The sequence below is a fragment of the Thamnophis sirtalis genome, unplaced genomic scaffold (genome assembly GCF_051295495.1).
Source record: "Thamnophis sirtalis isolate CommonGarterSnake01/CBP01778 unplaced genomic scaffold, rThaSir2_p1.2 scaffold_8, whole genome shotgun sequence".
NCBI lineage: Eukaryota > Metazoa > Chordata > Lepidosauria > Squamata > Natricidae > Thamnophis > Thamnophis sirtalis.
Window position 1 is genome coordinate 45,384,788 of NW_028261388.1, and position 23,953 is coordinate 45,408,740.

Consider the following 23,953-nt stretch of genomic DNA (forward strand, 5'->3'; position numbering starts at 1 on the left):
ACAAACAAGAAAAGAAGTACAGTTGCCCTGACTTGACTTCGAGAAGCAAAGAGTGATTTTTGTTCCTAAACTGTATTTGTACTGGGAGACCAAATTAACCAGTCTGACTTTAACTCTGTGGAGCCATAGTTCATATTATATCATAAAACAATGGAAAAGTCTGCTAATCAGAACTAGTAACTTGTTGAAATGCCATTAAAATAATGAAAAGCCTCTTTGCAATTTTGAAACTATAACATTGGAGAATATAGTTCTAACTCTAGTTTCTTGCTATCCTTAGTTTTTTTAATTGCTGGGTGGCTGATGGTATTGTTCTTTTTCATTTACATGCCTGTATTTTTAAAGCAAGCACCTTACTTGATATCAGATGTTACTATGGTGTTGGAAGGATCAGTTCAGCAGAGATGTTAGATGGCATAATTGCCATGAATGCAGGAGAAGGACGGCTTTAAAAAAATAGTAAAAAAAATGTTTTTCTGAGCTTGAGGATTCTCTGCGTGACTTCTCTACTGATGCGATCATGTGCCTTTCAGGTTGAAATTTTATTAACAATTCAAATGGAAATTGAGGGCACAGGAGGAGCAGATTCTCACATAAACTTGATCTGTCCATGAATGCTACTCTCTGTTTGTGCTGACCCTGCCTGGCTTAAGACACTGCCTGTGAGGCCTGAGAGCCAGACACAAAGAGTGAAATGAAAAGCAAGCACATTCCAGCAGTCTGCACAAAAGCAAGGGAGCAGTTTTGCGAAGTCTCTCCAGAGAGAGATCTTATCTCCTTGTGGCTAAAAAGCCTTTAGTATGTTTATTTGCGCTCCAGGCATTCTGAGCTTATAATTTGATATGGAAATTACAAAGTTGGACTGAAATTGGACCGAGCTTTTCAAATATTTATCAGTACAAGTCACTTCAGCACCAGGCTTTCAATCTTTCAAGTATCACCCTTTAAAAGAAGAGACTAAATATCCTCTACAAATGTTGAATTGTGTAATTCTTCTCATAAGTACGTTGTTAAATTGGCATATTAGGAGATAGCTGCCAAGGTATTACTTTTTAAAAGAAAATACAAATGTGGCAGTTATGTGGAGAAGCTACAGCAATGTTCTGTTTGAATCTGGGGTTCTATATGCAGTTCTCATCTGAAGTTTGTATCCTAGAAGTTGATCAAATTACAATGCTGAGAAAGTACAAATAGCTTTGTGCTTCTAGCAATAAAGGCATACAACTCTGAAGCAGATCTTGAGGCAATACAGTTTGGTGACTTCACTTGTTTCTATTGCAGATAGTGATATATATGTGGCACTTACATTTTTAATTGGGATTGAAAACTCTCTTGATCAGTTTCCATCAAAATTATAGCAGTTTTCTTAAACAATTTTGTTTTTCAAATTGGGATGTGGAATTATATTATTTTCTTCAAGTGGCTTTATGCTTCTCATATTCAGCTTTTAGAGCACATTTGCTTCTTTTTTACTTTAAAAATTCCATTTTATAGAATGTTGAAATTTTAAATATATTTTAGTACCCAATCATTTTTATCTGACAAGCTTGAAGAAACTAAAAGATGAATAGCAAAGTATCTTAATTAAAATAATTTTAACAATGTTAAACAGCCATTCTTAAAATAACTATTTCTCAAAATAACAAATGTTTTATTTTCCCTTATTTTCTCTATTTTGCAAGTTAATGTCCTGATGTAATTGCAATAAAATAAATAGTAACTTAATTAATAGATTTTTTCCAATTATTAAAGTTGCTTATTCAGTGTTTGACAGCTTTATTGGAAGCTCATCACTAAACTGTCATTGATATAATTTTATCTAAATGATAGCACTTATAAGCATAAAGAAATATATGTGTTTAGTGAGTACTGTTGTGGCACAAATCCAATTGACTGAATCTGGATCAGTCACTCCCTCTTAACTCTTCGAAGAAAGGCTAAGGAAAAATGATGTTGCAAATAAAATTGAACAGACTTATTACTGAAGTCATGAAAAGTCAAGTCTAAGTGAAAGGCCCAAAATATAGTTTCCTAACAGCAATTTCCTACCAGTGTGATTATACACCATTTTGATGGAAGTAATCAGGGCACTGTGTTGAAAGACAACCTTCATATATCATAATTTATTTGGCATTTCTTGCTGTTTATACTAGTAGAACTTTGACATTTTGTTTGTATTTTTTATTTTACTCATTCATCATCGTTAGCACAGTTAAAGGATCTTGTAGTTGAAGTTCATATTAATGGCATTATTTATATTTAATGATAGATTGCAAGTTCCCATTTTCTTTCAGTAGTTAATAATTTTCTAAAAGTTTTAAATCCATATATTTTTAGCTTAGAAATATATTACAGCACAATATAAATTATAATAGGCAAATTAATGTAGTTAAGGGAGATGTCACATGCAAACACATAGTTTCCTCTTTAACTTTGGTAAGGCCACAAATGATGATCACATGACTTCAAAATGTCAAAAGTGCAAGATTGTATCAGGGCCAAGCCTAGAGATGAGACAACAAGATCCAATTCTTTATTCGCTTATGCCTAATGGATAGAATCTTGCCAAACTAAAACTATAGCCTTCTGACCTCTTAGATCTATCTTGAGAGAGGGTGTAGCTATCTTGATGCTCTTATCCCTCCCCACTCCAGTTTGGGACTGTGTAATAACCTCTTTCTGGGAAGCTCTGTGTTGCTAAAATCCTCCCCATTGCTCCTTTAAGTATAGATCCCACCACAGCTGGTTGTCAGTCACCAAGACCTTGTTCCCCTGAACACAGTGACAGTAAGACAGTTCTAAGTGGAGAACTGATTGTAGGTGGGGAGGGGGAAGAGCATCAGGATAAAGTTATCCATACATTCTTATGACTTGCCAGTCACCTCCATGGCTCACCCGCTCTGCTCAGCTCACCAAAGGTAAGTTAGCATGCTGCCTGCTTGCCCTTCACCTTGGATCGGGGGCCAGAGTCCCAGGGATGCTCCATTCCCTGAGGCCCCAAAGCCACCTCCCCCCTTGGCTGGGTTGGGGAATGTGCCATTCCTCAGCTCCGGCCTTGTCCTGGAGCCTCCGCCTGTTTACTGCCCACTTCGGCTGGGTTGGGGAATGTGCCATTCCCCAGCTCTGGCCTTGCCACGGAGCTGCCACCCTCTTACCACCCGCTCTCCTTTCACCAGTCGCATGTGTCATCCCATTTCCCCTCCTTCAGCAGCCCCAGCACTGGCCCTGCTTCTTCCCCCACCACTGCCTCTTTGTTTGGGCTGCTTACCTTCCTTCTGTTGTGGGTGTCCAGACTCTGGAAGGCAACCTGACCTCTGGTAGTTTTCGGTGGCCCCCCAGCTTGCCACCGCTGCTGGGAAGCAGCTGGAAAAGAAGCCTCCCAGCTGCTGCTTTGTTGAAAGCTGCTTTGTGGTTGCAATGACTGGCTGCAGACCACCACAGACTATCAGAGGTCACTGAAAAAGCCACTGTCATCACTGCCCTGTTCTTCATGCACACGCCTGCCATTGCCTTGAAAGTCTCAGTGAAGCAAGGAAGGTAAGCAGCCTGAACAAAGAGGCATGGGGGGGAGGTAGGGTCAGGGCTGCTAAATGGAAATGGAGAGATGTGTGTGACTGGTAAAGGGAGGGTAGGGCAGCATGCAGGTAGATAGGTAGAAAATTAAAAAAACCAACTTGGCTCGGTGGTGGTGGGGTCACGTGACTGAGTGAGTGTGGCATGTGTGACATAAGGTTGGCCATGTCCACTCAGTCACATGACCCTCCCTAGCCACACCCACCAAACTAATAGCAAAAAAGTTTGAAACCCATCCATGGTATGACTAGTGCTGTATTGGGGATCTTCAATTTGCATTCTCTGGGGATGAAATCAGAAGAAGCTTAAGAGTGCTAGCTACCATGACAGCCATGAATGTGACCCAGGTCATGAAGTTCCTAACACACAACAGTGGTTATACTTTGGTCATGGGCAGTAGCAGTGTGGTTTGCAGTTGGGGAGAATCACTACTACTTCCCTATCATGGTCCAAGTACTTTCTCACCACTTGGGAGTGTTCTTATGGTATTGTTTTGACTGATTCAGTTCCTCCTCATTTTACAGGTCATTGTGAAAAATATCATGGTGCCCTGGTTTTGAGTCTGCTCCCAAGTAAATTTCAAAATGATGATGCTCACCTATATACCTTCAAGGTATAGGGCCGGAATATTTGAGGGATGGTTTCTGTCTAATGGTATTTGCTTCTCCCATCCCTGGAAAATGCTGTTTTAGAACTTTATTTTTTCCCCTCATATGCCCTGTTACATTGAAGAACAAAATTAAACTAAACAGTTTCATTTGTGATTTATTTTTCGTAGCTTCACATTTGCATTGTTGGTGCTTTATTTTTTTAAACTTTACCTATGTTATATATGTGTAACATTTATAATAGATTTAATTTTGATCTAGGATTGCCAAGATTGGGATGGACATAGCTTCTGGTATAAGTTCTATAAGACTTTTTTCAAGGAAATGTTTTGTTAATATCTGGTTTTTACACAAATCATATACTGTTAATTTCAAGTCATACCTAACTCATGATTAAATCTGTTTTTAGTTTCTTTGTGCACCCAAAAGAAACTAGGTTTTACCCTGTAAAGGAAACAATGATGACTGATTGAAGATAGGAGTGTTTGACAATACAATGCAATCATGACTGATTCCAGTCATGAATGCACTGTATTGTCAAACACTCCTATCTTCCAGGAATCAATGGGTTAGGAGTCATTGAGTATGTTAAAGCTTTTCTCATCTTTAAATTCTTTTTGAATGTTAATCCTAAATTTCATTTTTATTTTCCAAGCTTGGCAACAAAATGTTCTGTTTTTATCCAAGAAAACTCATATTGCATTTACTCATTTCAGTTGTAAAACACAGGATCAGTTAGAAAAGACAATACAATCTTCTTTTCCATCCATCGAGCTCATATAATTACTGAAAGCTTATATCATATTTGAATTGTAAACAAATTAATTAGTATTAGAAGGATTAGAATTAGAATTCTTTATTGGCCAAGTGTCATTGACCACAGAAGGAATTTGTCTCTGGTGCATAAGCTCTCAGGCTACATACAAGCAATGTGATAAATCATGATTATAATCATAAAGTACATTCATCATAAATCAATTAAACCTAACACAAAATAGCTGGATGAAAAAGTAAGAAGAGGGGATATGTAACCTTGAATTTCTGAATGAAAAACAAATTATAATTTTTATTGTGGCTTTTTTCCTCCTCTGACTTCTCCAGCGATAGTCTGAAGTAGGAGAGAAATATCATTAATTTGTTTGCAGTATTCTTTTTTTTCAAATTGCGAACTGTGCAGACGCACATTCTCACCTTGATCAAATATCATGGAGAACAATTTGCAAGGGAGCAACATTAAGGTTGTTGGGTTGATCACTCTTGAATCAATTAAAATCTAAGGCAAACTTAGGATAGTGACATTTTCTAGACTGAGCATCCTCAAAATACTTGCTGTTTAATTTACAGAAAAGTCTGGGTAAGGTTTAGAAATAATCATTTGGAAAATACATATCTATCTAAGCAAGAATTACATTTCATTATTTATGTGCCAGTTTTGTATACCACCATAATCTCATACAGTTCCAGCAATTAGGTGATATCCCTGTGCTCTTACAAAAAGAATTAAGCTTAGCTCTACACGTAGTATTCATTAATACAATTTTCTCCCTATTTCAGGTAAGAAAAATTGATGTTAGGTTCTTTAAGACTCCAAGCAGATGGAAAGCTGAGGTATTTTGAAAGTACAAACAGTAATTTTCTACATGTTACTCTGGTCTTAGAAAATTAATGAAACAAATGAAGCAATTATATATTGCTGTAACAACTTGAAGGTTCAGAAAGCTTTTCCATTTTTCTAAATCCATTTTAAAAGCTCCTGTTGTACAATGTTAAGAGAAGTGTATTAATTAAACCTCCTAGAACAAGGTCATTTGTGGCTTCAGTTGTATATTTCTTGTAAGAAATAACCTGCTTTACTGACAAACTTCTAATCTCCATAACTGTGAATCATTGTCTATCAAAGATTTAGTTTCAAGAAATACCAAATGAAAGATAAAAACAGAGCAGGCTAGAGAAATTAGAAAAAATAAACCAACCAATCAGACAAACAAATAATTGGCCCAGAACTCAAATGAGTTAAAATTAATAGAAAATAATTTTATTCATTCATTCATTCACTTTATATGTCTGCAGATCTTAACAAATGACTCTGGATGTCAAATAATCATAAAATAATTTAAAAACAAATTTCCATTATCAATGAAAAAATTAAAGTACACCGCTCAGGAAAATGACACAGTCAATGGCTGTTGGCACAATCAGGAGGCAGGACCCATCACACACTTTGGGCCCCAGGCCTGAGCATAGAAACAGGCATTCAGAGATTTCCAAAAGACCAGAAGGATTGGGCCCACTCTAATTTCTGTAAGAAGAATGTTCCATAGGGCAGGAGCTATAGCAGAAAAGGCATTGTTCCTGGTCCCCCTCACACTGGCCGATGGACCTGAAGCATGCCCATCCTGCCAGAATAGATTGAACAGGTTAAAACAACTGGGATAAGATGGCCCCTCAAGTAACCTGATTCCAACCCATGCTTTAAAAGTGTTAATCAGCACCTTGACTTGCATGTAAAGTATAATGGCAACCAATGCGGCCCAAAGAATAGTGGTGTTATTACAAGTGCCAAGTAACCAACATAATTTCCACAATTGAATTAGGAATGCCCACATTAGTAAGAATAGATAAGCAACTTGTTCTGCAGGTTTACTGTTATTGTTAACAACAATATTGTTATAATTAGGATAATAGCTAGTTGGCAAGTTTAGAAATAAACTGTTACTGTCAATATTTAAAAATATAACAACAGTAAGGGCAGGAAAGAGGAACATGCAAAATCAAATTCTGTAGAGATTCTCAGTCCTCCAGGTCCTGGTTGTCCAAAGGTGCTTTTTCAGAAGGCAACTGGACTTTCTTGCTTTTCCTTTGATAATGTTTTGCTTTATTTATATTCCTTGCAGTCATTTGCATCCTGAGAATCTCTACAGACTTTTAGCTATGCAATTTGGGATGAACACCCTTTGAATGGTGTAGAAGTAGGAATGGATTTCTAGAGAAAAATTGCAGAATACAACAACCAGGAGCACTTGAGAGACCGCCTCCTGCCAATTACCTCCCTGCGACCAATTAGATCACATAGATTAGGCCTCCTCCGAGTTCCATCTGCCAGTCAGTGCCGACTGGCAACTACACGGAGGAGAGCCTTTTCAGTAGTAGCTCCGACCCTTTGGAACGATCTCCGTGTGGAGATTCGTACCCTCACCACCGTCCAGACCTTCCGCACAGCCCTTAAGACCTGGCTAGCCCGTCAGGCCTGGGGACAAAAATAACTGTCCCCACCCGAATGATGAATGAATGTTGCTTACTATTTTACTTCTATGTATTGTTTGTGTCTATTGTCTGTATACTCCCCCCCTCATTTTATGTAAGCCGCCCTGAGTCCCCTCAGGGAAAAGGGCGGCCTATAAGTATTAATAAATACTCAAATACTCAAATACTCAGGTGACCCTGAAGACACAGATAAACCTCCAAGTGCTTCAATGACCCTCTAAAAGGATGCAAATGACCAGTGTCTATAAGGAATATAAATCCTTCCATTCACCACTATCCTGTCAAAGCTGAAGGAGCTTCTTGGATGAAAAGAAAAATGTCTTCAAAGAAAAAGCAAGTCAGTCCAGTTGCCTCCCAAAAAAGCATCTTTGGGATGCAAAATCAAAATTAAAACATTGAGTAAAATCTATAAATGCAAATATCTTAATTACCCACTCAATTTTCCTACTCCTCATTCATACAATTGGCTTTGCAAAACTTTTCAAGCAAGAGTTAGGATTATGATTCTGAATATCATGCATTTTGGATTGTTAAGTTTATTAATAAAATACTATATGGGAGAGCAAAGAAATCTTGTATACAAGGAGATCACAGCTGGTCTTGGTTTATTATGAAATCTGCAAAATTAAGCTGAAAGTCAGTTTAGCTGCTCATCACACTACTTGACACAGCTGGAAAAAAGTGGAAAAAGGAGGTGAGAACTTCTGTTGAAAGCAGGAGAATGATAATTTATAAAATCTCTCTTTTTTCACTAACACAAGGTTTCAAACTGAACATGGTTGCTAGAGTTGACTTCTTGGCCTCTTATAATGTAAAATGGGTTTTGTTTTCCTGACAATTTATTCATATAGTAACAGCTTGTGTGGGGGTGCTTAGCAGCAGTGTTCAAATCACACTGTGCTTAATGCTTCTAATCACAATGTCTGAAAATAATAGAGAAAGTGAATGTGGAAATGCAAAGTTGTCTTCTGTTTCATTTAATCGATAAATTTTTTGTGTGATTCAGTTAAGATAAAAAGTGATGGATAGGCTACATAGATTCCCACTTTGTTCCCAACCACTCTGGACAAAGCACTGTTGAAGTGATGTGTATTGTGGAGGGAAAGAAGGAAGACAGAGGTAGTGTGTGATCTGAATGAGAGATTAAAGTTGTTTAAAAATAATTCTGAGAAGCAATATCTGCTGAGATTGTATTTGGCACTGTCTTCCTGTCACTCATCAACAGCAAACACAATATGGTCAATGCAGTTTTAATTAAATGACTTATCTGACTAGCCATAAAGACAAGCTCTCTTGCCTGAAGCTATAAATAATTATTGTATTATTATACAATTGTATCACAGCGGCCAGTTGTTTCGCCGGATTTGGCATTGGTTACTAGTCCAAGGGCCTAGGACATCATAACGTATTTTCGTAATATGTGTGCAGATCCAAGCAGTGCGGCTTTTTGCGTTTGACTGATGGTGATTTTGTCAATTTTTAACTGTTTTAAATGTAATTCCAGTGCTTTTGGAATAGCAGCCAGTGTGCCAATTACCACTGGAATTACCACTGCTGGTTTGTGCCATAGTCGTTGAATTTCGATTTTTAAGTCCTGGTACTTTGCGATTTTTTCATGTTCCTTCTCGGCGCCCCTGCTATCACCTGGTATTGCGATGTCTATGATTGTGACCTTATTTTTCTCAACCAGTGGGATGTCTGGTGTATTGTGCGCCCGTATTTTGTCCATTTCTATATGGAAATCTCACAAGATCTTGACCATCTGATTTTCGGTGACTTTATCAGGCTGATGTTCCCACCAGTTCGTTGCTGTTTTAATATTATAATTTTTGCACAAATTCCAACTGAATTGTGCCGCAATTTATAATCAGTCTGCGTGATTTTTTTACAGCAGCTGAGTATATGATCAACAGTTTCATCAGCTTCTTTGCAAAGTCTGCATTTGGCATCATCAGAGGATTTTTCGATTTTGGCCTTAATGGCATTTGTGCGGATAGCTTGTTCTTGCGCAGCCAGGATTAGTGACTCTGTTTCTTTCTTTAATGTACCTGTTGTTAACCATAACCAAGTTTGTTCACTGTCCACTTTATCTTTTATTTTTTCCAGAAATTGGCCATGCAGTGCTTTGTTCTGCCAACTCTCCATTCTTGATTTTATCACATCTTTTCTGTATTCTTGCTTCGTCTGTTGGGCTTTCAGTAGATTTTTGTTCTTTACTTCGATTAATAGATGTTCTTGACTTTCTTTTAAATAATCAGCCAGTGCATGTTTTTCTTCTTCAACTGTTTGCTTCACTTGTAATAATCCTCTGCCACCTGATTTTTGGGGCAGATATAGTCTATCAGTATCACCATGTGGATGTAAACTGTAGTGCATTGTCATTAGTTTTCTTGTTTTTTCGGTCCAAAATGTCCAAATCAGCTTGTGTCCAGTTAACTATACCAGCTGTGTATCTTATAACTGGTATTGCCCAGGTATTTATGGCCTTGATTGTATTTCCACCATTCAATTTAGATTTCAAAATTTTCCTAACTCTGTTGGTGTACTCTCGCCTGACAATAGTTTTTACTTCTCCATGCTTGATGTTACCCAACTGCAGAGTGCCTAAGTATTTGTAGGCTTCATTTTTGTTGCATTTAATTAGTTGGCCATTGAGCATTTCAATTCCCTCACATGCAGTGATTTTGCCTCTTTTTATGAATACAGTGGCACATTTTTCCATGCCAAACTGCATTGAAATATCGGTGCTGAATACTCGGACTGTGTTTGTCAATGATTGGATTTCTATTTCTGACTTTCCATAGAGTTTTAAATCATCCATATATAGTAAATGCGAAATTTTTTCAGCTTCTTTGGCTGTTTGGTAGCCTAATTTCATTATTTTTAAGATTACTGATAGTGGGATCATTGCGATGATGAAGAGAAGAGGTGAAAGTGAATCACCCTGGAAAATTCCTTGCTTGATATTAACCATTCCGTAGATCTCATTCCCTACTGCCAACTCAGTTCTCCATTGTTTCATCGCCTTTTCAGTAAAGGATGTAATATTTTTGCTAATGCCAATTGTTTCTAAGCATTTTATGATCCAACTATGTGGCAGTGAGTCAAATGCCTTTTTGTAATCAATCCAGACCATATTCAAGTTCGTTTTTCTGTTCTTACAATTTTCTAATATCATTTTATCAATTAGGAGCTGATCTTTTGTGCCCCTGCTCCTTCTTTTGTTGCCTTTTTGCTCTACTGGCAAGATGTTGTTTGTTTCCAAATAATCCATCATATTATCTGCAATAATGCCTGTGAGTAATTTGAAGGTTGTTGGCAAGCATGTTATTGGTCTGTAGTTTTCAGGTGTTGTTCCTTTAGTTGCATTTTTCTGAATCAAGTATGTTTTTCCAGTTGTCAACCATTCATCAATTTGGCCCTTTTGTAAAATTTCATTCAGTTGCCTGGCCAATATTGCATGTAAACTGATCAGATATTTGAGCCAGAAACCATGTAATTGGTCCTTTCCAGGTGATGTCCAATTCTTTACCTTTTTTACTCGATTTGATCTGCTAGTCTTTGTTCACTAACATTTGAATCTGGATATTGTTGTTTCCATAATTCATACATTCGCTTTAAATAACCTCTTTTTTCTGGCTCTGAGTTGTAGTAACAGGCCATTATGGCATGGTTTTCATCTGCACTATATTTTTGTCGTTTTGTTGGCTGGTCCACTTGTAGCCCACTTGTCGACGGATGTCCAGGGACCCCAACATCCGCCACGGCCCTTGTTAACCTGTGCGATGACCGATGCGGTATAAAATTTTTATTCGTTTCTTTCACCATATTGTACGGGTTGGCGGGTTGTTTTTTATGGGGCCAGGTTGCCAACCTGACCCCAACCCTCCTCCTTTCTCATCCGGGCTTGGGACAGGCAACGGTGGAGTTGTTGTTGTTGTTGTTGTTGTTGTTGTTGTTATTATTATTATTATTATTATTATTATTATTATTATTAGTTAATCTTTGGTGAGATTCACAGCCTTTGGGGCTGGTTGGTAGCTCAACAGTTCGAGTCCTAACCAAGGACCTAGGAACAGTTAAGGTAACGTCGGAGGATATAAGTTTTTCCAAGTAGGATGGTTTTTTGTACAGTCAGAATGTTCAAGTCAGGTAAATTTAGAATTTTCAAATAGTGAGGTAGCCCTTTGCTCCAAGGGTTCCAATTACAATTGGGACAATACATGATTTCTTTTTCCACAGTCACTCAACTTCAATTTGCAAGTCCCGGTATTTTGTGATTTTTTTCTTGCTGTTTATCTTCAATTCATGCATCACGTGGTATTGCAATGTCAATGAACCATACTTTTTTTCTTTTAAATTATTGTTATGTCAGGTTGCCTGTCAGTCTAGATTCTGAAGTCCCACAAGAACTTGACTTTCTCATTCTCTAAAACCTTCTGAACCTCATGTTCCCAGTCGTTTTTGCTGTACTCAAATCCAAACTTTTGGCACAATTTCCAGTGAATAATCTTAGCAATGCCATCATGGTGTTGTAGGTAATCAGTTTGTTAAATTTTGCTGCACCCACTGATCAAGTGGTTGACTGTCTCATATTTCTCATTACAGAAGCGAAATTTGCTGTTGAATTTTTGCCTTCATGAAGTTTGTGGTTAAGGCTTGTTCTTGAGCTGCCAAAATAAAGCCTTCTATTTCTTTTTTCAGTATTCCTGATCTTAACCAGTTCCAAGTTAGTTTTTGGTCAGCTTTGCCTTCAGTACTTTTCAAGTATTGGCCATGCATAGCTTTGCTTTTCCAATTTTCAGCTCGCTTCTCAATTACTTCTTTCTTATATTCATCTTTTAACTTAGTTGTCTTCAAAACACGTCCTTTATTTACTTCTTTAATCATTGGTTCTTCACTTTTCTGGATGTAATCATTCAAGCTGTGTCTTTCTTCTTCCACAGTCTTCTTTACTTGTAGGAGTCCTCGACCACCCTCTGCTCTTGGTAGATACAATCAGTCAACATCACTTTTACGGTGCAAAGCATGATTCATTGTCATAAGCTTCCTTGTTTTTCTGTCCAAATTGTCCAATTCCATCTGGGTCCAGTCAATTATTCCTGCAGAGTATTGAATTACAGGTATAGCCCAGGTATTTGTGGCTTTTATGATGTTTCATCCACTCAGTTTGGATTTTAATATCTTGCAAATTTATCGAATGTACTTGGCTGAGGTTAATTCCTTGACTTTATTATGCATTAAGTCAGAGGCCTCTAAAATCCCCAAGTACTTATAGCTTTCTTCTGGTTTTACTGCCTTTATAATTTCTTAATTCTCAAGTTGTATTCCATAATCTTCTAGGACCTTGCCTGCCTTGGTTGCCATTGTTGCACATTTGTAAATTCCAAACTGCATACCAATGTCTTGGTTAAATTCTTTTGTGCTTTCAATTAATAAATTCAGTTCAGCTTTTGATTTACCAAACAGCTTCAAATCATCCATGTACACCAAGTGTGAATTTTTCAGTCCTTTCTTGCAAGTTCATATTCACAGTTCACCTTCTTCAAAATGGTTGTCAGTGGTAGCATTGAGAGTATAAAAAGTAGGGGTGAAAGGAAATCATTCTGGAAAATGCCTCATTTAATTTCAACTTCACCAAGTTCTTCTCCATTAGCCATAAGCTTCGTTTTCCAGAGGTTCATTGAAGTTTCCATGAATTTTTCTCTGTTGCTGCTGATGCCAAAGATTTTCAGGCATTTCTTGATCCGGCTGTGGGTAACTGAATCAAATGCTTATAGTCTATCCAAACCATGAACAGGTTGATTCATCTTTTCTTTGAATTCTTTAGGATTTAGCTTGTCAATCAGCAGTTGGTCCTTTGTTCCTCTTGAATTTTTGCAGCATCCTTTCTGTTCTACAGGAAGCAAGTCATTTCTTTCCAATTGTTGTTGTTGTTGTTGTTGTTGCTGTTGCTGTTGTTGTTAATACTATATTCATTAAACATGAAACTCAGCCAACTGATCATTCAAAAATTTATCACAAATACCATTGACTGGTGCTACTGGTTGATATGGTTTGCTGCCAGCATCCTAGGTATCAATCAAGTACCTTCTTAAAATATAAGATGTTCTGAGTAGCGTAGTTTTTTGCAGTTCCGCTGGTGGTTTTGTTGCATAATTGTTGAAAATATGATCATTTAAGCCTAGTTATTTTTGCTTGTTTTCTTGGTTATCCATGGTAATCTCAGGAGCTTTCTTTAAACCAGAGTTCAAAAGCATCAATTCTTTTTCTGTTCTGGTGGTATATTTCTTGACTCCTGGTTTCTTTACTGTTGATAGCTGATTCTAAAAGGAAGAAGTTATCCATCACTTTAATATTTACATTGATGAATATAAGATGGGTGGCTGTAGTTGTTGTCATTAATTGGTCTTCTTTTCTTTAATTGTAATATCAATGTTTTGATTGTAGTCCTCATCGTAATGATATAAGTTTCTAATAATTTAAAACCATACCCATCTTCCCATCGAGCTTTCCCCACTATACTAGCAGTGTGTTTGTCTGGATGATGGCTTCCTGTGTGGTGTGTAGGTTTTGCATGAAAACAATAAAATGGCCTAAAAATCCTGTTTTCCTAAGAATATTTCATGGCTTAATATGGTTAACATAACTGAAGGGATTTTTTAAAACCCTATTTACTTCTTTATCGTATGCCTTGGTTATCCATTATCAACCAACAATAATGTTCCCTGGTCTTTTTTAAAACCAGCATGAACATCTGGCATCTCCTTTCCCATGTAGCATTCTAATCTGTATTGGATAACCCTTATTTTGCTAGCACATGAAATTAAAGATATTGTGCAAGAGTATGCACATTCTCTAAGTTTGTTTTGTTTGCTATTTGTAAAGGAATTCAGAGTGACCTTGGTGAAGCTATTGAAGAACCATTTAGAATGGATTTTGCATTTTCACAAATCAGAAATTGAAGAAAGTCAAAATAACCCAATTCAAAACATTTGTGATGTATAGGAAACATGAACATTTTTCTACATTCTGTTATCATATTCTACAACAATAAAGTAGCATTCCTGCAATTCCAACATTGTCTGTCCTTTGCTTGATATACCTTGAAATGGCAGAAACTGGTAAACCTTTCTCCAAAATAGATGCTGTCTGACATACAGTAGCTGCTTGGTTGCTTTACCTGGAAACTTTAGGTGATCTTCATGCTTCTGCTCTACTGGGAGAACTGCCTTAAAATACAATCCTGGTGTTATTTACTTATTTATTTCCAATGAAAGCCCTGATACAATGAGGCAGAATTACAGGACTTGGGGAAGATAACCACAGCTTATGGTAACAAAATATTCAAGAATTATTGTTTATCCATAATATTTCATATATAGTAGGAAGGAACAACATGCTTTTTTTTTTAATTTTTAGTGCAAGCTGTTTGTGTAATATGATTGTCAGTTTCCTGGGGCATATTAATAGTCATTTATGTTTGACACACTGAAAAATCCTAAACTAAAAAGCACTCATATTGTATTAGGAGAACATTTTGTCACTTTGATTCTGTTTGGTAAAGCATATTTTTACAATTTACACTTAGTTGAATAGAGGTTTTCTTGTAATAATTGTCCTATTTCTTTCACTAGAATTTCTTCCATCATAAACAGAACGTGTCTAATTGATATATAGGATTAGCTTGGATTTTGTTTTAGCATCAATAACTATTTTGAGCTACATAAATAAATAGATAAGTAAATAATCAAAACTTGATATCAGGGTTTATTAAACCCCAGCTATATCATAAAAATATAAATAATATCATTTAGAGAAATTTGTAAAACAAGTTTAATTTTAATATTGATACCATTTTAATTTTTGGTAACTTACTGATGTTGCTAATTGCCTAATTTGCCTTCATTAAGTTAAATAACTTGACAAGCTATAAATGGGAGACATTTCATCCTTTAATTACCCATTCAGTGAAACAGAACCTGTATGTGGATTACAGTTCTTCCTTTAATACAAGTTTTTTCATCCTTCCTACCAGCAATTTATATTTTATATAAATTGCTGGTATATATATATATTCATTCTGCTTGTTTGTTTGCTTTATACTGTTTGTGTTTAACAACAATTTATAACCATTCTCTTCCCCACTCCTATTCCCCCAAACCAAAAGCCCAAAATGAAACCTTTGGGGTTCACTGAATGCTTTTGCTAGCAGATCAGTAATAGGAAAACAAATCAGCTCAAGAGCCCTTAGGGAAAAAAAGAACGAAAGAAAAACAGCAGGACAAGGAAAGCAGTGGCAAGTAAACACAGCTGAAACAGAGAAAACAACAACATTTACATTTGTCAATTTATGATTTCCACTGGGATAAATTCAAATTTGTCAATGCTTCCTTCTCTGCTGCAAATATTTTCTCTTTATTTTTAAAGAAAAGTTTAAATTTGTGCCATTTTAATTACTGTAACTACATCTAGTAACCATACTGGTGGGAACACCAGAAGGGGACATGATTTATTTATTTTTTGCTCTCAATAGTTTTCTAAATTGGAACTCCCTGTTTTCCTTAATGCCATCATAACATGTTTACATACATAATATGTATATATTCCAAACAGTCTTCATCAGTTCCATGTAAAGTTAAGGTTAAAGTTAATCCTAAAACAAATCTAATCCTATCTGGCTTTGTTGCTCCTAATCTTTAACTTCTTTTTGTGTGCCAGCCCTTTCTGCTTCTACCTTAGTCCTACATTTTCAGTAAAACCAATTGTCATATTTTCTGTACATTTTTCTGGAGACTCTGGTCAACCAATGTATTCACAATTTTAAAGAGATATAAGCAACAAATCTCAGGGAGAAAAATGCAGCATTATTGTGGGTAGCTCAGTTCTACATAAAGTCCAGAAAAAGATTTATGGTTTATATTTTGTTATATAAACTTACTCTAGGAGATTCGATATTCAATTGTCTATATAACTTTTAGCAGATTAATGGAAAGTTTAATAACAATTACCTAAATGTCTGAAATATCCCCCATTAAAGATGTGAAAATAATCAAATTTCTGCATAATAAGAGATGTGGCAGTGACATTAAAAAAAACCTAAATGCTACAATTACAGCCTTCTGAATTAAATAAATACATATACACATTTTTAAAATACAGCTGAAACTAGACTTTATCCATCTACGGAGTTCTTTCCTAAGACCTGGAATAGGCAAATGTTGACGTTCAGAGTGTTAAAGGTATCATCAGAGGATGTAAGCTATTCCAAGTAAATTTTGTAATTGACTGATGGCCATTTTGTCAATGCCAAGTGGTACTCCATCTGTTTTGGGATTGCCTATTACTAGTTGCACTATATTTACTTTCTTTTGCAACAGTCATTCTATTTCTACTTGCAAGTCTTTGTATTTTGTTATCTTCTATCTATTCTACCTTTCTGTCTCCAGGTACTGCCATGTCTACTATCCAGACTTTTTTCTATTTCTTATTGACAATTGTTAAGTCTCAGGTGTTATGTCTGCTTGAATTCTATAGTCCTAGAACACTTTAGCTTCTTCATTTTCTATGACTTTCTCCATTTTATGGTCCCACCATTTCTATTATTATGGACTGTTGCACAGTCAGACAGATGTTCTTATTATTAAATTCATTTGTTGCCCATTTTGCAGTTTGAGGTGACTGAGCAGCAGTTTCTAAGAAAATCCCACATATGCATTTTTCCTATTTTCTTATAAAAATTTAAAAGACATATCAAAATCTCAAAATCATTTGTTATCCATTGCTGCTGTTCCTTTTAGAGGACTGATGAAATTGGTAGCATTTTTGCTAGCTTCCATCAAGATCTTCTACTGTTTTAATAGATGGGAATTGTGTTATTAAATTGCATAGACTTTGAGATAAAGATCTAAGAGAAAGGAATAATGATTCAAGAAAGAAAAAGAAGAAGCAAGAGATGGGAGTTCAAGGAAACAAGGGCGATGAACAGAGTAAAAGAGGATATATTTTAGATGGGTTATAGAGAAAAATGTGCCTATTTTGTTAAAAGACAGATAATGGAGGATACATAAGAGATAGAGAATAAATAAATTGGAATAAATTAGCATAACATTATAAGATACAAATAAAGATAACAAAAATAAAAAACAAAACACTGGTCATGATCTAAAGATATCTGTGTCTCTATGTAGATGTACTGTACTATAAAAATTGGAGACATGAAAGATGGAAATTTTAGTTATATGCCCCTTTAGGACTGAAGAATTGATTTATTGTTACAAATCTGGTAACAGGAAGATATTAAAATGTTGCTCAGTACAGGGATCGATTATAATATCAAATGGTCAGATCATTTTTAAACAGACTGCCCAGGATGTCATTGTCTTCTTAAATTTGCAATTTTGTTGTATGTCTTGACTTACAGTTTTGTTGCTTCTGCTTATGTTTCAGAATAAAACAGTTGCATAGCAGAATACGCCTTTTTGAACTATAATTGTGTTCAGTAGAATAGTCCTGAGTAGGGAATGTCTCATTTAATCACACCTATACTGAATTTATAATATGTTCAGATTGAATCAGCCCCATGAATAGATTGATTCAGTCTATTTGCCATGAATAGTATATTTGTTGTAAGAAAATATACTATATACTTTCCCTTTCTTCTTCTTCTTTCCTATTATTCAAAAATAATAACAAAAACAAGTTGAAATAGGAGATTACAGGGGAGGAAAGAGTCAATCTATTTTTTATAGTATGATATAGCATTAAAACTTAAAGCCTTAAGAGTTAATTTTTCAAACAATAATTCAAATGAATTAAAGCTTTCGAGTAATTAGAAATAAGTTTATAATCCATTCAAGAAGCAAGATTTCAGTGTTACATACAGTACATTCTGAAATTTGCTTGTAATGCTATACTTCAAACAAATTTAACTGATTCTATAAACAAAATGAAAATCATAGGATCATTATTATTCATATTTTGAAATTTTATTGCTAGAATTCTTTTTACTGCAGGGTAAAATATAATACAGTGTAATACTCTCTAGTCAATGTAAACATGGTAATAATTCTTTTCAGTTAATCAACAAGGCAACTAAAGGATCTCATTGAATCAAGTAATTGAAACTAAATTTTATTGTCAGATGAACCACAACATAACAATATGGGATAGTGAATGCTTTATTCAGACTCAGCTCACAAAATGATTTCAGAACCTTTTGATGTATTTTGTGTTATTGTTATATTTGGACTATTAAAGCCCGTTGGGAGCGACACTTGAAAGAGCCATGCTATGATTTATATTATTAATAGATTTCAACATTTTATTCCAGATGTAAAGGCAAATAATATGGATTCTTTAGCCAATCTTGGTATTTTATTGTAATTGAAATTTTTGTCTGAAATTTGGTTTCTGTTTTGGGTAAAACAGTTTGCCGAAGGAAGCACAAAACAAAGAGGCTCGCTCTCTACTCTGGATTGCAAGTGTTTCTCTGCTGTAACTTCCAAGCGCTCCCTATTCTTTCCAGCCCACTTGATATCCTGCAGGTTGTGGCAGAACAATTCACAGGAAAAGCTTAGACATTGAGCTTGCACGCTTCTTGACTCCATTCTAAACCCTTTGTTCACACCAGGGTGGCATTTTTTCACACAGCATGTGGCAGATTTGACTCCCCTCCAGCTTGTCTTATGAAATCATAGTATCTAAAAGAAAGAAAGACCCAGCGTATTGTTCCCAGACCCACGTAATCTAAATATTTTTCCTTCATTATGGTTCAGCACTAGCCAGAATTTATTTAATAATTAACAATCCAAAGTCATGGAAAATAAACTACAAGCAATTTTAGATAAAAAATACAGTTTGAAGAATTCATTTTCATACATTCTGAATTAGTATTAAAAAATATCCAATGCAGCATTTAAAGTATTTCAGGTTGCATTTTTATTCCATTTTCTATAAAATGCTTTTTTTAAAAAATAGCCTAAAATCTAATGAGATAATATTTAACTAATTAATTTAAAATAGGAAATTCAAATAGAATTATTATATCTTACTCTTTAGTTAGTGATCATGGTGTCTCCCTTGCCAGGTAAGTATTCTTTAGTTAGATTACTGACTTCAATTCTTTCTTTTTCTAAACATGCCTATGTACAAATTTAGCAGTGTTCAAAATATTCTCCTTTAACGTTTAATTTTAAACCTCATATTTTAAACGATTAGTTACAGTTTCTGTTTAAAAAACAATTCCCTAAGGATTAAATAAATCTAAGTGAGTATTTAAAATGAAAACCAAAAGTACATGTTTTATCACATAAAAATGTTCTGTTTTTATCTAGATAACAAATTGAAATGTAGATATTTAACTAAAGGAATGTTTTTTTAAAAAAAAAGATATTTCTTGTTCATAATGCTGAATGCTAACTGCTAAATCCTTGTTTTATCAGTTGATTTATTTCTTATTTTTTTAAATAAAAGGATTATATTTGATTAAGTAAATTTGGAAAAATATTGTTGTAGTATTTATTCTGAAGAATGTTCTGAGATGATTTTTTTCCTGTAATAATTTTTTATAAAATTTGTATAAAATTTTATGCAAATGAAATCCAACGGACAATCTTGTTTGTTTAATGTTCATATGTTGCTGAAATATACAGCATATTATTCAGAAGTTAGGGGTCATAGAATCTAGCAAAAACAGCTGAAAATTAGAAGTAGAATGTTAAAAAGATATAGTACAAAACTATATTTGCATTCTCAAAAGCCATTCTGGTTGATCTGAGTGAGATTTTTAGATAAGTAACTTTAGGAGTTACTTATAAATCTCAATGAGATTTTCAGATAAATAACTATAGGAGCTCAATTATCTGAAATATTTTGATAATGTTAACTTTTTGAAAATATTTCTAAGATCTTTTATAATATATAATAGCATTAAATATACCGAACATCTTTTCCATGCCTATCTTTTAGATATTTTCTTTTCAGGTTGCTTATATCTTGCATTAGTCTGTATAAATAGCCAACAATGGATAAAATTAAGAACGGTCAAATTTTAAAATATGCATATCTCTTACTCAAACAAATTTGCCATGAAAGAAATAAAAACAATGTAGGACAACATTTTTTTAAAAAAAATCTAGCATAGCAAATAATTCTTAACTCACTTTCTTAGTAGTCTCAAAGTATGTAAAAAGAAACAAAATTAATAAAAATTTTATAAGCAGTAATTAAAATTTAAGGCAATTATTACTCCAAATTAACATTTGAAGTCCAGCATATTTGCATACAGTAATACAATAATTGTGAAACTTTTCACTAAATTCAACCCTCTTATGCAGTGTAAACAAAGCCTAAAAGAATGATTAACAAATATAAAGAAAGGTTAATTTTAGCAAACATATAAAAAGGAATACCTACTTCCAAAGAACGTATTTACTGAAGAAAAAAATAACATTTTTCATTCATTAAATCTCTGTCAAATGAAGAAGAAACATACTATAAGCATTCATCATGATCCAGTCTAGAAAAGACATCGCATGTCATTTTGCTATTGCTATTTATCTTCAACTTTCCTCAGTTTAATATTTGTTCTGGTACAAAACAATCCAAAATCATGAACAAAATCCTGTTTGCATTTACTGTAGTTTTCCAATTTCTGGCCTCTCCTTGTATTATTGGAATGAAGTTACTCTCTTTCTCTTCTAAAATTCAGCTTGGACTAATCCTCTTCCATGTTAAGTCTGAATGAAAAGAGTATTCATTGTGAATTATGTTTCATCTGTCACAATAACCTTCTTTATTCGTTAGTGCACCTCCCCTTTGCCTTTGGCAATTAGAGAAAATAGGTATGTCTCCAAGTACAGAGGCAGTGATATCTGAAAACATATATAGATGCTGAAGCCATATATAGACAATGCTGGATAAGCGACCCCCAGAAGAAAATGTAAGCCCATTTGATTTGAATTTTATTGGATCAGTATAAAGGCAAGAATACTGTACAATGAGCACATCCCCACAGTTTTCAGTGTGGGAACTTTTTTTTTCATAGCTAATTGTGACAGAAATGTTTATAGACTTTAAATATAAGCAAAATAGTATAAATGAATTTTAGAATAACTCATGTAAGTACCTTAGGACTTTTAAAAAAGAAAGCAAATTCATTTGAATTATGATTGATTTCATCAATTTCCACATAATTTTCATGTCCTTTGTTTCATCCAAACCATAAATATGTTTTAGTTAAATAACATTGCCTATTGTTTTCATATTGAGGTTTATTTGGATGATATACAATAGTATAGAATTTGTTTCTCTACAATAGTATAGAATTTCCGTATTTGTTTTTTTGTATGAACATTTGTGAGAGACAGTTTCTTTTTCCCATTTAGAAAAAAATATTCTGGAAAGCAGTTACTTAAATCACATAAAATATGAGAATGTGTTTTATTTTTCCTTTAATAAGCTTTATTATAATAATTAGAATAATAATTGTCAATAGCTCACAGTGTGATTTTATAACATGTTTGGTTGTGAGAACACATATTTCCCTTCAATAAATTATTTTTAAAACTCAGGTGTTTTGCTCAGTTATGAAACTTAAAGGAAGTAGACACACAAATACACACATAGAGACACACACAGACAACAACTTCCAAATCTTAGAATATAAAGATGCTAGCTAATGTAGCCCTGGGAGTGGGGGGGGGGGAGAGGAGGAAATGTGAATGTATAGACTGCATTTAACATTAGTATGTAACTTTGGTAATATATATTAAAAAGAGATTCCTAATGGAGAACACCTCTTGGAGAACGCAAAATGAAAATTAGGTAGAACAGAATAACAGTTTGGCCCTTTGCACAGGTTTGAGCTCAAATATGCTTGCTAAGCTATCTATTTCACACATGCAACGACAGAAGGTTCGATATTCATTCGATCGATGAGTGAAAAGGCACAATGGCAAAATCAGACGGACTTCTTTTCAAAAACAGATCTCCAATGTCCCCCCACAGTCTGCAGTTGCTCGGCTGGTGGTGTGGCACAGACAGAGCAAGGGTTACTTCAAGGCTATTCTCTGGACCGTCCAAACAGTCTAGACCGATGACCTGCAGCATCATAGCCTTTGAAAAAAGAGACAAGTTCGTTCATGATGAAGAAAAATCAAGCCAACCCCCTTTTAACAATAAGGAGCAGCTCGAGGCTGCAAAGAGGTAAGCCGGGGTAAGCAAAAGGGGGAAAAAAACACAAGCAAAAAAGAGACATCTGCTTCCATGGTTACAGGCCAACTATGAGGACCTTGCTTTTAAGAGAGATAGTTCTCATGCTCCCACACAGTCTATGTCATGCATTCAGAGCAAAGTCAGGTTGAGCTGAAATCCGCATAGATATTTTGGAGTAAAATGATACATGAGCACATGGGTTTTAGGGGGGGGGCAGAATAGTCACATGACAGTTAAAAAGCAGGCTTGTCTTGGACTCTTTCTGAATAGAGCACCTTTTCCTAACCCAAGAATAGAGAAGAAAGAATTTGTACAAAATGAACATTTATATTATATGTAACATTTTCAGTATTCTTATTTTGTCAACTGAGAAAAGGTCAAGGGTTAAGGTTTGTGTGTCTTTGTGCATGAAAGGGCCACAAGTCCCTTTGTTAAGAAAGCTTTAGAGAACGCTTAGTAAGATTTGTTTTTCATTTGATCTGAACTACTATTATAAGCTTGATGTGCATAAAAATAGTTTTTATGCCAATCTTAATTATTTTATTTCTACAGAGTTTCTTATCATTGTTCACAATCTTAATTTCATTATTTTTACTTGTATATAGAAGGTGATAACAATTTCTGCTAACACTGATTTTACTAAAATGCTTTCTTCATCTGGTGAAAGCATATCATCATTTATTTTTGTTTTACAAATATAAATGAACAAAGAATTATACTTCTTTTTAGAAATTGTGAATACTATTTTATATTAAATGTAGTATAAACAATACTGCATCTGCCTTAGCAATATGGACATCTTAATATTGTATTTGTCATTTGTAGTATTTTATATTTATTAGGCTATTAGAACAATATTAACTAAGAAATCATTGTATTAATCTCCTCATATAAGATTACACTATTAAGAATATAATGTTTATTACTGAAGTCTATAAAGATAGGTATAAATTACTGAAATATTTATGCTGAAGAATACTACTTCTCAACATATAAATTAATATTGAATGTTAGTGGATTTTTCAGTCTGAGTATGATTTAACCAATGTATATGCTTAGTCTTTACAATAATGATTTATGATATGGATTTTTATAAAATCCATATGCAAGTAATTAACATTTAGTAAAACAAACAAAAAATAATAATTAAGAGCTTTATGCCATATAAAATGTGGATTAGTTGCTTAAAATAATGTTTTCTTAAAATAATTCTTGTATACCATGTGGTTTTTGGAAGAGAAGAAGGCAAACAAACAACATTGTCAAACATTTAGAGAAAATCTAGAGCAAAC

At 34.6% G+C, this 23,953-nt stretch overlaps 1 protein-coding gene and 1 pseudogene across 14 annotated transcripts in view; one reads left to right on the plus strand and one right to left on the minus strand.

The window, feature by feature from the left end:
* Window positions 1–23,953, plus strand: part of LOC106540114 (uncharacterized) — a 248,367-nt gene that overhangs the window by 70,391 nt on the left and 154,023 nt on the right. The window contains exon 4 of one of the 14 annotated variants that reach the window (XM_087721538.1): window positions 5,736–5,789. The exons of 12 other annotated variants lie outside the window; for them this stretch is intronic. The gene's annotated coding sequence lies outside the window, so the exon portion shown is untranslated. Of the gene's footprint in view, window positions 1–5,719; window positions 5,790–23,953 lie in introns of those variants that run through there. One more of the 14 variants, XM_087721546.1, reaches the window with a different exon arrangement.
* Window positions 8,836–23,953, minus strand: part of LOC148044383 (uncharacterized) — a 31,490-nt pseudogene continuing 16,372 nt past the window's right edge.